Raw genomic sequence first — 13,383 nt, 5'->3', positions numbered from 1 at the left:
CTGGAGGTCCGTTCTTAACCTGAAACTGTTCTTAACCTGAAGCACCACTTTAGCTAATGGGGCCTCCTGCTGATGCCGCGCCGCCGGAGCACGATTTCTGTTCTTAACCCGAAGCACTATTTCTGGGTTAGCGGAGCCTGTAACCTGAAGCATATGTAACCTGAAGCGTATGTAACTTGAGGTACCACTGTAATGCAATACAAAATAATACTGAAAGGCAATTTGAGTATTACACTCTTGCAAACAATTATCACTTGTGTACTTCAGCTGAACTATGCTAAATAAAGTATTGTATATTTGGTTTGCATTTCCCATCCTAGCAGCTATACAAAGACGTCTGTCTGTATTTCACTGTACTGTCATATAAATTAAATGGGTATGGCTCTACACAGAAGGGAATTCATAACATCAACAAAGTGAAAAGCTCCTAGATTGGCTGCAGTAATTCATTGCTCAGTAGAGCTCCTAGAATACACACAGGCACTCCTCCTTGCTCAGATTCCACACACACCCCGTCAATATTAGGGTATTGTTTTGTATACCTGAAGGAGCATCTCCACCCCTGTCATCCAGCCCTCTGACATCTAGAATCACATGGGAAGGACCTCTCTTCTCCAACCCTGGGTCTCAATCTTCCACCACCACACCATCTTCTCTGCCTTCCTACTGGTCCATCTGAGTCTGTCAAAGCATTCCAGATTCTGATGGAGCCAAGGGGTCCATGGCACATGGAGAGATGGAAGTGTATTTATTATCATTATTTTTGACTGCTCTTTTGTGCAAATCTGGTATAGAAGCGGTACCTCGGTTTAAGAACAGTCCTGTTTATGAACGATTTGGTTTATGAACTCCACAAAAGTGGAAGTAGTGTCCCGGTCTGCGAACTTTACCTTGGTCTAAGAACGGAATCTGAATGGTGGAAGGGCACCGGCGCTGGGAGGCCTCATTAGGGAAAGCGCGTCTCAGTTTAAGAACGGACTTCCGGAACGGATTAAGTTCATAAACTGAGGTACTACTGTACTAGAAAAGTTGTTCTTCAAAAATAAAAATTAAAGAAATGTAAAAGATGCTGTTGCAAGGACAAGCAAATACGTGTGTGCATGCCCACAGCTGGACAGGTTTCCGGAACTTATGGATGACAGGAAAATACTACTTGATGGGAGAGGACAACAGCATACAGAACAAATAAATTCCATGAAGGACCACCCACTAGTGTGGTCAGGAAACATCAAGACCGATTTCAGAGGCATAAAATTGAAAGCACTTATGTGTGAACAAAGTTGCACAACTGCACACAGTGGAACAGCAATCCACATACATATTATTGCCCTGGTGTGTGCACAGCCCTCTGTTAATGCCGCATTCGTAAAAGAGTTTTGCAATTTGATGCCAGCAAGAAACTTGAGGGTAACTGTCGGCATATGCCCCCTAGACCACAACCTGATATATGAAAATAAGTAATCTCAGCAACATCTGTCAGTGAAAGAATTGTCATGTCACGATGATAATGATTCTGAAGCATTAGAGTCTTAGCTTTCTGACAGAATCCGTGCATGTTTTCGGAATGCTAGACTAATCTTTAGTGAATGCAACACAAGCAAACAATTCAGTGGTAGAGATCTGCTCTGCATGCGTAAGGTCTTTGGTTCAATCCTTGGCCTCTCCTGGTTGGAAACAGCTCCTGCCTCACAGTAGTACAATTTTGAGCTAGATCAACTTGTGGTCTGCCTCAGTATAAGGCAGCAGCTACCTGTGAACTCACACTGACAGTTTAGGTTTGACTTAACATTGGAACGGCCATAGAATCCACTCCAGTTACTGCTGGCAAATTGATTTACAGGTACCCAGTGGAAGCTCTATCATAAAATGTTGTCGTGCCCTTAGATAAACTAACCAGATAGGAAACACTTATTTTTATATATTTATTTTATTTATTAGACTGACATTCCACCCTTCATCAGAAGCTCTCAGGGCTGTTCACAATATAAAAACACAAATAGTTAAACAGAAAGAACAAAACAATAACTCCCTTTTCCAATGCTGAACTTCTGAACTCTGGCAAGTCAATCCAGTCTACATCTGAACTCTTGCAAATCTTATCTTCTTTCTTTTCAAACACTAGACTGTAAACAAGAAGATAGCCCAAAACACAAGCCATCTCATGAGGTACGCAAAATTCAAAAGTGTTAGGAAAATCAGTCCTACTAATGACTATTCTCAAAAGAGAACTAACAAATCTGGAAGTGTTTAATATCTTAGTTTTGAAGCTTGTTACGAGCCAGATGGCTCAGTATTAGCACACCAAGACTGCAGCACAGGGCTAGAACATTTGAGTCATTATTGACTCAGAAGAAAATAAAACACTCCATGTTGCCTCCATGCTTCCCAAGGTGATTTCATTTTCTTACAAATTCTTCAACCCAAATATTAGCAGCTCTCCCCCTTGAACTTAGAAGACAAGCTCCAGACATCACTTTTTTATATAATAATAATAAAAACCCAGTGCTCAGGAAGTAGTAGTAAGCAGCACTGTTAATACAGAAAGAGAGTGTGGTTTGGACTTGTATATCAAAATACCAGGCAGGAAGATTAATATCACACTAGAGATAATGCTTGCTTCTTGTTCCCACAGCTAGAACAGTGCGGTTAATTTGACTGATCACAAGTAAAACGAAACTTAAAACAGAGCCTCTGAACCTAGGACTGACCACACCTGCTCCTGCTGCAATTAAAAAATGCCCCAAACTCCTGCACAGCGGGAGAACGTTAAATTGGCATCACATTTTCAGTAAACATGGGAAGAGGAGGGGCAAAAAAAGAGGGTTACTGCTAATGAACTATTCAGACTAGCACAACCATTCTTGGCTGCACCAAAAGGATGATTTTTTTAAAAAAGGAAGAAAAAGCAACAAACTGATAAGAAAACTAAAAGGCTGAGAACACAGGTGGCTGCTTTCATATAACTCAGGCGGCTGAGTTCATACAGCTCTCTACCGACTGGCACCAGCACCCAGAGTTTTAGACAAGGGTCCCCCAAAACTTACCTGGAGCTGCTGTGAATTAAACCACAATATTTTGCATGCAATGCAGATGCTCTACTGCTAGAGCCCATTCCAAATTAGCCCTCTTACAATACATTGGCTATTTTGTTAACCATTTTCAAACGCAAACAAGAATTCAGATACAGATATCAACACATCTTGCAACATTACCTCAAGGTCCGCCTCTCCCCATATGAACCAAACCTGACCCTGCGATCAACACCGGGGGCCTTCTTTTTTGTGCCTCCTTCACAAGAGGCCCAGAAGTCAGCAACACACAAACAGGCCTTCTCTGTGGTGGCTCCCCACTTGTGGAATGCTCTCCCCAGTAAGGCTCTCCTGGAGTCTTCATTACATACCGTATTTTTCGTCCCATAGGACGCTCCGTCCCATAGGACGCACCTAGTTTTTTGGGGGGGATATAAAGGAAAAAAATTTTTCCTTTATTTCCCCCCAAAAAGCAGGTCGGGGAAACCGAACCAGGTCGAGGAACAGCGGGGTGGCGGCGCTGCGCCTCCCTGCTGTCCCCCGAGCTTGTGGGGCTGGCCAATGTCTGCCCGGCGTGAGGGGCGCTCTGCTTCAAGCAGAGCGCCCCTCGCGCCAGGCAGCAGGCTGCTATCCGCAGCGTGGGGAGCCCTGCGGGGACCTCCCGCAGGGCTGCCTAGGGTGCGGACGTGTTCCCGAAGCGCCGGGCGCTCTGCTTTCAGGGCGCCCGATGCTCTGGGAAGCAGGCTGCTATCCGCAGCCTAGACATCCCTGCGGGACCTCCCGCAGGGCTGCCTAGGCTGCGGATGTCTTCCTGAAGCCTGGAGAGCGAGAGGGGTCGGTGCGCACCGACCCCTCTCGCTCTCCACGCTTCAGCGAAAGCCTGCATTCGCCCCATAGGACGCACCCAGATTTCCCCTTCATTTTTGGAGGGGAAAAAGTGCGTCCTATAGGGCGAAAAATACGGTATCTTCAGGCACCAGGTGAAAACTCTTCTCCATTTACCAGGCCTTTGGCTGTTTAACATTCTATAGCTTTTTAAATGTGTTTGTGTGGGGGGGTGTTTTACTGGTTTGTTTATGTTTTCTTATGTATTTTGTGTTTTCATCTGGTATTTTTATGTTGTGAACAATCCTGTGATCTTTGGATAAAGGGCAGTATACAAATTTAATAAACAATAGTAATATTCTACTGTGCTCACAATGATTATTGTTGAGCATAAGAAATGCTTCCAGGCAACTTCATCTCACCTTATTGGATTTTGTTTATATTTCTGGGAGGGAAAAATCTGATGAAGTAAATATAAATCCATCACCATAAGTGTGCATATGGACCCATTGTACAATGTTTTTTCTATTCCTTAAAATAAGTAAATCATGCCTGGTTTTAGATGACAAGAACTACATGACATGTTTTAGGTATCTGTCCTTTAGCTGGGCCGAATTTTTTTTTTTGGAAAAAACTTTCCTACGCACTTTTCTCTGGTGTCCAGTAGTTTTCCAGTACCACCAAAGCTTTGGTGTTGCCACAAAGGTGTACAAACATCCTCAGAGCAAACTAACTCCAATGTGAAGAGTAAAGCAAACCCATATTTCCGAGACATGAGGTAACTCTGTTTGGAAAGATGCTTTTGCCAACAATGAAATGAACAAGTATCTAAAAGCACGATGTATGGAAGGCTCGCAATGTCACGGTGAAAATGTGGCCAACAGCATGGGAAGGCCGCTTCACAAAAAAACATATTGTTCTGTGTGGTGCTGCCTGTAGGTGACCCACGCCACTGATTTTCTGAATCAGGCCTTATGCTGTCACAGGTGGTACCTTTAATATTTCATTGTCTACCTGAACACACTTGCTTTCAGCTGTGCTGGAGAAAAGTAAAGGCACCTCTCTCGCTTAAAGGTTCACTCTTCTACAGTGGCTATCTGGTGTTCAATACAAGGGGCTTATAGAATCATAGAATCATATGATTCTAGAATCTCATGCTGACAGTTCTGAGATTCTATACTTCTCAATAATACCTATGGGATCCACAAAACCAACTGCAGCCCAACAGCTGTGTATGTAGCCTCCTAGGTGCTTGACACTGATGAAGCAAGAATGAACATCTTGATATTCTACAAGAAACATTTTTCTTGTTGAGTTTCTCACCAACTTTTTAACTAAACACAGTGCTTCAGCAGGTAAAAGGTTTTGTATATTCGTAGCCCAATAGAAGCATTGATCCAATAAAGAAAATTCTCATTCCAATCAATCACAATCCTAAATTTTTAAATAAACTTTGTGAAGTGTTGGGTTCACTTTTCTGCTCCTGTTCTAACTACCCTTACCCAATAAATGAGGGTTATAATTATTCCCAGTCTAAGTAAAATGGATTTGTTTATTTAACAGACCTTAAAGAGGTTTACAAAAAAAACCCAACAATATTAAAGTTAGCAATAAAGGGCAGTTAAAAAGAGCTACTAATAAAGGATATAGCTTTTGCCTCTAACCTGTTGTATAACGGGCAACCTGTTAAAAGCAGCCACTTCTAAACAGACACTAAACACAACCAATTGTCACTGTGGAAAAATGTACCAGTTGGCAACCATTGTGGAAATATCAATAACTACTTACTTTCAGAAGCCAACACTGGCTTGTTTACAGGGCACAAAATTAACCCAGAGAACTTCCATGTGAGGTGTGGGCACAATGTTCACTTTGAATCAGGGTTCAAATCCCGTGAGAGAATCTACCCTTCTAGCTCTAGTGGCTCATCTGCAAATAGGGACTAATTCTAGCCGACTTCACAGAGATTTTCAAAGGCTGATTGAGGCAAGGAAGGAAATCACCCTTCCTTTCCTTTGACCTCATAGTAACACGAAATGAATTTCTAAGTATTCATTAAATGCACAGTGAGAACCAAAGCTCATATAGCCCCTCACGAGGCTGAAACCCCAGGGCTGGCAACACCTCATATACCCAGTTTACAATCTCCTGAAAGGTGAATGCTGGCAGCCAGCGATACCCAACAGCAAAACTGCATTCAGACCTGCATCCTAATCCCAACTCCAAGGTTTGTCAGGATGCAGTGCACTTCAGCTCCTCATTTGCGATAAAGGAGTCCCACCATGCAGTTATAAAGACATTAAAACCGACTGGAAAACATATTTAAATTTCATAAGATGCCTAACACAAATACTTGTTTGTCCTGGAGTGTCGATAGGTTCTAACAATTCATCTCTCGCTGACAGATGAGATGCAGTACGGATGAAGAAACCCAAATTGCAGAAATGGGTTCAGGTGCCAAGGCACCTATGTTCCAGAATGAGCATAACAAAGACATTGAATATCTTCTTCACAGGGCTCTTACGTAAAGGATATATAATATTTATATGCTATTAGCAAGAACAACACAAGACAAATTGTGTGTCTGTTTCAGGGCCCTCTGGGAGAGTTATTATTTTGTTCTGTTCCTTAGGAACATATGAGTCTTGCTGGGTTAGACTGAAACCTGCCTAGTCCAACATCCCATTTCCCAGAGTGGTCCACCAGATGCCTCTGGGAAACCCACAAGCAGGACATGAGCTTGCAATGTGTCTAACTTGTTGCTGCCGCTGCTCCTCTTCCTATTCTCTATGATACCTCTTATTCTGGAGACAGCATATAGAGCTAGCATAGGATAGTGACTAGAGTAATTAAGACTTGGGAGGCCAGGAGTGGTATTCAGCAGAGTTTCAAAATTAGTGGATCTATGTTAGTCATCTTCATTAATTTCATTGGGTCTACTCTTGAGTAAAATAAAAGGCAGGGCCACACCATACAGTGGCGTAGCGTGGGGGGTGCAGGGGGGGCCGGCCGCACCGGGCGCAACATCTGGGGGGGTGCCCTCGCACTCGCAGCTCTCTGCCCCTACCTGGCTCACTCACTCTCTCTCACTGCAGTGCTGGCTGTGCGAATCCGATCCGAGCCGCCGGGTCGCCGCCCACTGTGGAGGGGAGGGTGCCAGGCGTGCGGTGCGGTGCGGTGAGAGAGCGAGGGACTATCTGGGGGAGGGACAGTGCAGCGGGGGGGGGGCACAAATTACTTGCCTTGCGCCGGGTGCTGACAACCCACGCTACGCCACTGACACCATACATGTAAAGTACATGCAGTATACATTTAAAGTGAATGACTTTCCCCAAAGAATCCTGGAGACTGTGGCCTGTTAAGAGTACTGGGAATTGTAGCTCTGTGGGGGAAACTAGAATTCCCAGGATTTCTGTGTTTTAAATGTGCACTGGACATGCTTTAAATGTATGGTGTGGACCTGCCCTTAGTTGAATACCACCCTAGGGTTTAAATCCTCACTCAGCCATGAAGCTCACTCTGTGATCTTGAGCTATTCACTCTTATCACAATCTAACCTACCTTTCAAGGTTGTTGTGAAGGATAAATGTAGGGGGGGGGTGACCAAATAATTCACTTTGAGCTTCTTGAAGAAAATGTGTGAGATAAAAGTATAAATAAATAAATCCAGCCTTGGACCTTGGAGAGCCACTGCTATGCATTTTAAATCACACAGTCCCATGTTCAATTCCATGCATTCCCAGTTAGGGAAGCCACTGTCAGTCTAAGATGATGAAGCTGGACTAGATATGGTCTGACCCAGTGCTTTTTTTCTAGAAAAAGAGGTGCCGGAATTGAGTTCCTGTGAGCCCCCCCCCCCCGAAAAAAAGCCCTGAGTCTAACCCCATAAGGCAGCTTTACATACATTTTTGTTTACTTCGACTGGAGTCCATGACAAACAAACTGAAGCAATATCCTGCACTGATGTATATAGATTTGTAAACGTATCAACGGGAATGTTCATACATTCAGCTACGAAAGAAATTTTCCTAAAGCACTTTGCACATTCATGCTGCAGTCCTGCTGTTCACAAGCTCCATTGGATATAGTGGGATTTATTCCTGAGTAAGCATGCATACGACTGCACTGTAAAATTGATGGTCAGGGAACAGGGAATATGAATTTTTAAAAATTATCGTCATCGGATCTGGACTAGAATTGCAACACTTCAACACACAGCCAACTTAATTAACACAGCAACAATTAAGCAAGGCCTCTCTGCTGCTATAAACACAATTTTCCTTTCAGTTCATTTCCTTCTCCTCCTCACAGGTTCTCTGCTCCACTTGATTTTGTTGCTCTTTTGTAATCCTTCATGCTCTTACGGGGGGGGGGGGTGTCAAATTCATTCACCATAAGTAGTTCCAGTTCATGAGAAAACTTTTGGCTCTTCTCTATCCATGGAGAATTAGCCAGCAAAGTTTCTTAGGACACAATGATCCCAAGTTTGGGACTAACAGAATACAAGTGCTTACATGGAAAGAACATGGAGTAAACTAAAATCTAAATTAAAACTGCAGATGGGTGAAAATATTGCCCAAAATAATAAATGGTTACACTGTGTTTGTTCCCAACACCTGCGATTAGAACTCTTGAGGGGTGGGATTGAGAAAAGGTTAAAAAGTAAAGATTTGATGGGGGAAGGAGAAATGTTATGGGAGTACATAAAGCATTAGATTTCAGAATTTCTTCCTTTCTTTTTTTTTAAAAAAATCCAGCAGGAGAGTTTTTAAAACATAATAATTCCAGACCAGTCATTTCCCAGAAATGTTAACCATCCAAGTGAAAGTGACGCAAGACCCCAGCACAAGCTCTTTCCATCTGGGATTGGCATCCCACTCAAACATTTCCAGTTCCCAAGATCCTCTGCAGCTAGCTAAATGCAAATAAGAGGTCCCTGAGTCCAGAGAGGTCTTGCCTGCCAACGCAGAAGGCCTGATTACAACACTACTCCTATCCCAGTGACATATTAGTTTTGGTTCCCGGTATCAGGAGAAGTAGAAAAACCTAGGTCTTAGGTTAGGATGGGAAGATATGTGTGTTGCTTCCAATCATTGCTGCAAATTCTTCAAGTGATCATCTTCAAGTCATTCCACAGCAGTTGCTTCTGTTGGTTTTTATCACTGCTGTTCCCTGTTATTTATACAAAACCCATAATGTGTTTTGTAGAAAAAAAATTATCTTACCTGTCATCACAGTAATTCAAAAAAAGGCAAGTAACTATTATTCCTAATATACAGATGAGGAATCCAGACGGATGCAACCAGTCTACTCATTATATGCAATTGTGCATAAATTTACTCTGCCTTAAAAAAAGAAAAGAAAAAGCAGCAACAATTGGGAGCAGCGGAAGGGCCTGTGGGAGCTTAAGTCTGTCCCTGCCCATTGTTCCCCCTCTCCCTAAAAATTGCTTCCACCTGCTTTTAGCCCTGCAGCAAACCATATACCAGTTCCCATACACTTCCACAAAAGGAAAAAAGAAGCTGGGGCAGATTTTGAGTGGAAGCGCGCTTCAAGAGGGAAGGCTTAAGCACACTGCCACTGGTCTGTAAATTTTCCACAGGCAACTGAACTCACTCTGTACAAAATTACACTTCAAAAAAATGTTATTTTGTACTAAAACCATAGCACACAGAGAAGGAAGAGTGGCTATGCTAAGTTTTGACTGGCGCTGCTCAGAGTCCGGGAACTTTTAGTGTCTCCTCTACTTGAACTTTTCCATTCCAGCTGGTCATCAGGATAACTTGTAGCCAATAACTTGAACCTGAGTTTGCTTATTCGCTTATTTCCTCCTCCCTCCCAATCATTTTTTCTTTTTGTGTCATTACAAAAGGGGCTGTGATTTTTTAAATTTGGGGTGGTAGTGATTTGCAAGCCATTCTGGGACTCTTTATTTTTTGGCTAAAGATAAGGAATTGGGGAAAGAAGCTTTAAATGAACAAAAATTAAAAAGTTCTTGGCTAGCTTGGACCACACCATCAGAAAAAACATTTTCATTGAATTTCTAAGCAACAAAGACCAAGTGTGTCATGAACTTTTTAAGGCAGCTGCTACAGCCACTTGAAAGAAAACAAACCTGTTATGTTTATGCATCAATGTCAAGCTAAGTACTTAACGTGGTGTTGTTTTCAAAAAGGGAGAAAAGGCTCCGGAGAAAATGCCAGTGGTTTATTTTAATATACCAAATGCGGCTGCCATGCTGTGTCCGGTTTGAAGTTAGCAGCACGTTGCAAAAACAGACTGCGCTGGCAGCCGCTTGTTACAGAGGCGCAGGATTATAAATGAGAAATGACACAGGTAAATACACTGTTTGCCACAAGCTGGCATGAACGCAACATCAGGGCCAAGCAAAAGTGCAATGCACAATGCAACTCAATGCTGTTGTGATACACATATCAACTGCTCTCAACTGCGGCCCACTGCATATGAGTATCACCTCCAGGCTGCACCTCAATAAACAAATACCAACTTCTGACACACTGAGGAAATCTTAGCTTCCATGTTTAAAATCCACATTTCTAGTCCTCAGAAATATTTGGGAGAGGGTGTGTAGTGTTGGGGCGGAAGGGGGAAGGCATCCACATTCTATGAAAACCAGAAACTTGGTACTAAACTGATGTCTTACAAGGTAATTTACACAATATATTTTAACTGTACGTAATGTAGGCAACTTCTGAATAGAGCAGTTGTTTTTAACAAGAGTCAACACAGCCATGCCAATACACAGTGAATCTTTACATTGCAAAAATATTTTTCTGCATCATGTTTTCCTACTTTCAAAACACCTTCCTACTATTGCAACTTCCAGGATAAACAGCTTTCTGACCTTAAGAGATGCCTATTGGAATAAACAGCGAATAAAATCTTTTGACACCTGAAACGCTTACAGATTTAATGTGGAAACACCTTCATAGAATAGAGTCCACGTCATCAAATAAAGCTGATGCTTGATCATTTTATATTTTTATATGTGTATGCATACATGTGTGTGTGTATACACAAACATATAAACATATTTTTTTTAAAAAAAGATTACCCTTCATTAGGAATTCAAAAGCAGTTTACAATAATCTTCATAAAAATCAGTACAATAAAACCAGGAAATATACAATGTCCACTGTGTGTGTGTGTATATATATATATATATATATATAATCACCACAGACCGTACTTTTTAGTATTTCATGGTCATTTGACCTCAGTTTATATTTCTGCCCCTATGTTTGTTTGTCCATGTGGCTATATAAACACTGATAAATGCACACACCCTTGTCAAATGGGAACAATACTCCAGGTATCTAAGTAGATTCCAGGCCACAAAAGCGTAGGCCACATTAAATTTGTAGTCTTCAAGGTGCTACAACATTCTGTCGCAGTCCCTCCTGCCACACACACACATGGAGAGTTACATAGCTAGGGATGGCAATCTCAGAGATCAGGTAAAAAAATTTCTCAAGGCTTTCCTTTCCTTCCTAGCAAAATAACACAGTGTGAGAAGTAAAGAATTCAATGGGAAAATATGAAGGCAATGAGATCTAGGATCAGTGACAGAACCCAACAAGGGAAGGAAATATTATCAATAACAACATTTGTATAGTGCTTTCAGGTGTCTCATGGAAGTGTTCAAAGTGCTTCATAAGCATTATCTAGATGAAATCCTTTAAAATCCCGTAAAGCAGGTATGGCGAATCTGTGGCCCTCTAAATGTTGTTCAACTACAATTCCCACAATTCCTGATAAGTGGCCATGCCAGCTGGGGTTGATGGGAGTTGCAATCTAAAAACATCCTAGGTCCCCCATCCCTGCTGTAAGGTTAGTCAGTGTTATTATGGCTGGGTAGCCCGTAGCCAGGTACAGGTAATCAAAAGAAAATGAGCTATCCAGCAAAACTTTAGGGTAGAAGTGAACATCCTGGTGGGACTGAGAAACAATGATCAACCCTAACCTCACTTACCTGGGAGTAAGCCCCATTGAATTCAATAGGACTTACTTCTAAGTAGATGTAGTTAGAACTGATTGCACTGGAAGAAACCAGAGTCACCATAAATATAGCCCTTGCAGTGATTGGAAAGAAAAGTAAACAAACCAATGGAGAAGATTTTTTAAAAACTTTCTGAAGGGGCATAGAAGTTAGAAACCTAGAAAAGTTTAGCAAAGGTAGCATGTCTCTCTCTCTCTCTAATTCTTGCCATTCTTAAAGCAAGGGCCAGGCTGTCAAAAGCAAAGCTATTTAAGGAATGGAGTTGAGAGGCAGCTTCCCGGCCGAGATGGAGGAGTGGGAAACTGAAGGATGGATTAGACAAGTTACTAAAAAGTCCAGGGGCCAGAGGGGTGTGTGTGTGGATGACAAGAACCTGTAGGTATGGATTGCGTAAATAAGAGAGTCAGGAGAGCCAAAGATCAACGACAGCAGGCTCAAAGCATGGAGTGATAGGGTGGCCACCCCGTCCGGGGTGGGTGGGGAGTGAGAATCCTGCGACGGGGGGGGGGGAGGGGGGAGAGAAGCCGTGGTTCTGGGAAGACAAAGGGACACGGATCCTGGAATGTGTTGATGTGGGAGAAGAACCGTGTCCAAAAGCGCAGGGTGGGAGTTCCCGGAAAGGGGTGGGAGAAGCAATGACAGCCTGGGAGCCCAGGTTGGGGGTCCTGGGGAAGAAAAGGGTCAGGGGGAGAGGGCATGAGTGGGAATCGAGGGCGTGTAAGGTAGTAGTGGTGGTGGGGAGGACTTTGGAGGGGGTCTTATGCTTGTCCCAGGGGACAGAAGAGGGCATGATGGACGGGGAGGGTCTGCGAGAAATAGGGGGCGTGTGGGGGTCACTGACGGAGAGAGGGAAGGAAATTCGGGGTGTTTAGGGGTGCGAGCCCCCCAGATGGCACTTACTGGAGTGGGACCAGCCATGGGCAGCACCTCCGACGTGGGAGGGGGGAGGCTGAGTTCGAGCCCCCGAAGGGTCGCCGCCGGGCGGGACTCACCTCCTGCCGTCGCGGCTTCGCCGGCTGCGGGTCCCGAGCGAGGCGGGAGGAGGAGGAGGAGGAGGCGCGTCCTGCTGCCCAGCTGCCGAGGCCCCGACGGCGGCTCCGTCCTGTGCGAGGGAGGAGGAGGAGGAGGGACGGCGCGTGGGGGGGGAGGCTGCCGAACCGACGTAAGGCTCGGGAGGGAGTGGACTCAGCGGGCTCGCAGTGCTGGGAAGTGGGAAGGAGCGCGGGGGGCGGGCGGAGTGGCGAGCGCGGCGCGGGCGGGCGCAGCAAACAGCGCCGATTGGCAACACTGTAATCTGGAGTGGCCGCGAGGAGGGCGGGGGGAGAGGGAGGGATCTGGGCCTGGAGGGGAGGGCTGACGTCACCGGAGTCGGGGCCGGGGCGTGCGCATGCGCCGTGCTGGCTAAAGTCGAGTTGGGCGACGTTGCTTTGCTCAGCCGGCGAGAGGGGAGATTGCTTCTTGTTTTCTCCCTCGGCTTCTCATTTTTCTGCGCCCCTCCCCCCCCTCAAA

General features: G+C 44.3%; 1 protein-coding gene across 2 annotated transcripts in view; it reads right to left on the bottom strand.

The window, feature by feature from the left end:
• ZHX3 (zinc fingers and homeoboxes 3) overlaps positions 1 to 13,082 on the bottom strand; it is a 49,786-nt gene extending 36,704 nt beyond the window's left edge. The window contains exon 1 of one of the 2 annotated variants that reach the window (XM_083446825.1): positions 12,775 to 13,082. The gene's annotated coding sequence lies outside the window, so the exon portion shown is untranslated. The remainder of the gene's footprint in view (positions 1 to 12,774) is intronic. The other variant, XM_083446823.1, reaches the window with a different exon arrangement.
• Positions 13,083 to 13,383: the final 301 nt, after the last annotated feature.

Source organism: Podarcis tiliguerta (assembly GCF_965153285.1).
Source record: "Podarcis tiliguerta genome assembly, chromosome: 6".
Classification (NCBI taxonomy): domain Eukaryota; kingdom Metazoa; phylum Chordata; class Lepidosauria; order Squamata; family Lacertidae; genus Podarcis; species Podarcis tiliguerta.
Note: the sequence above shows the minus strand (reverse complement) of the source record. Positions and strands in the feature narration are given on the sequence as shown.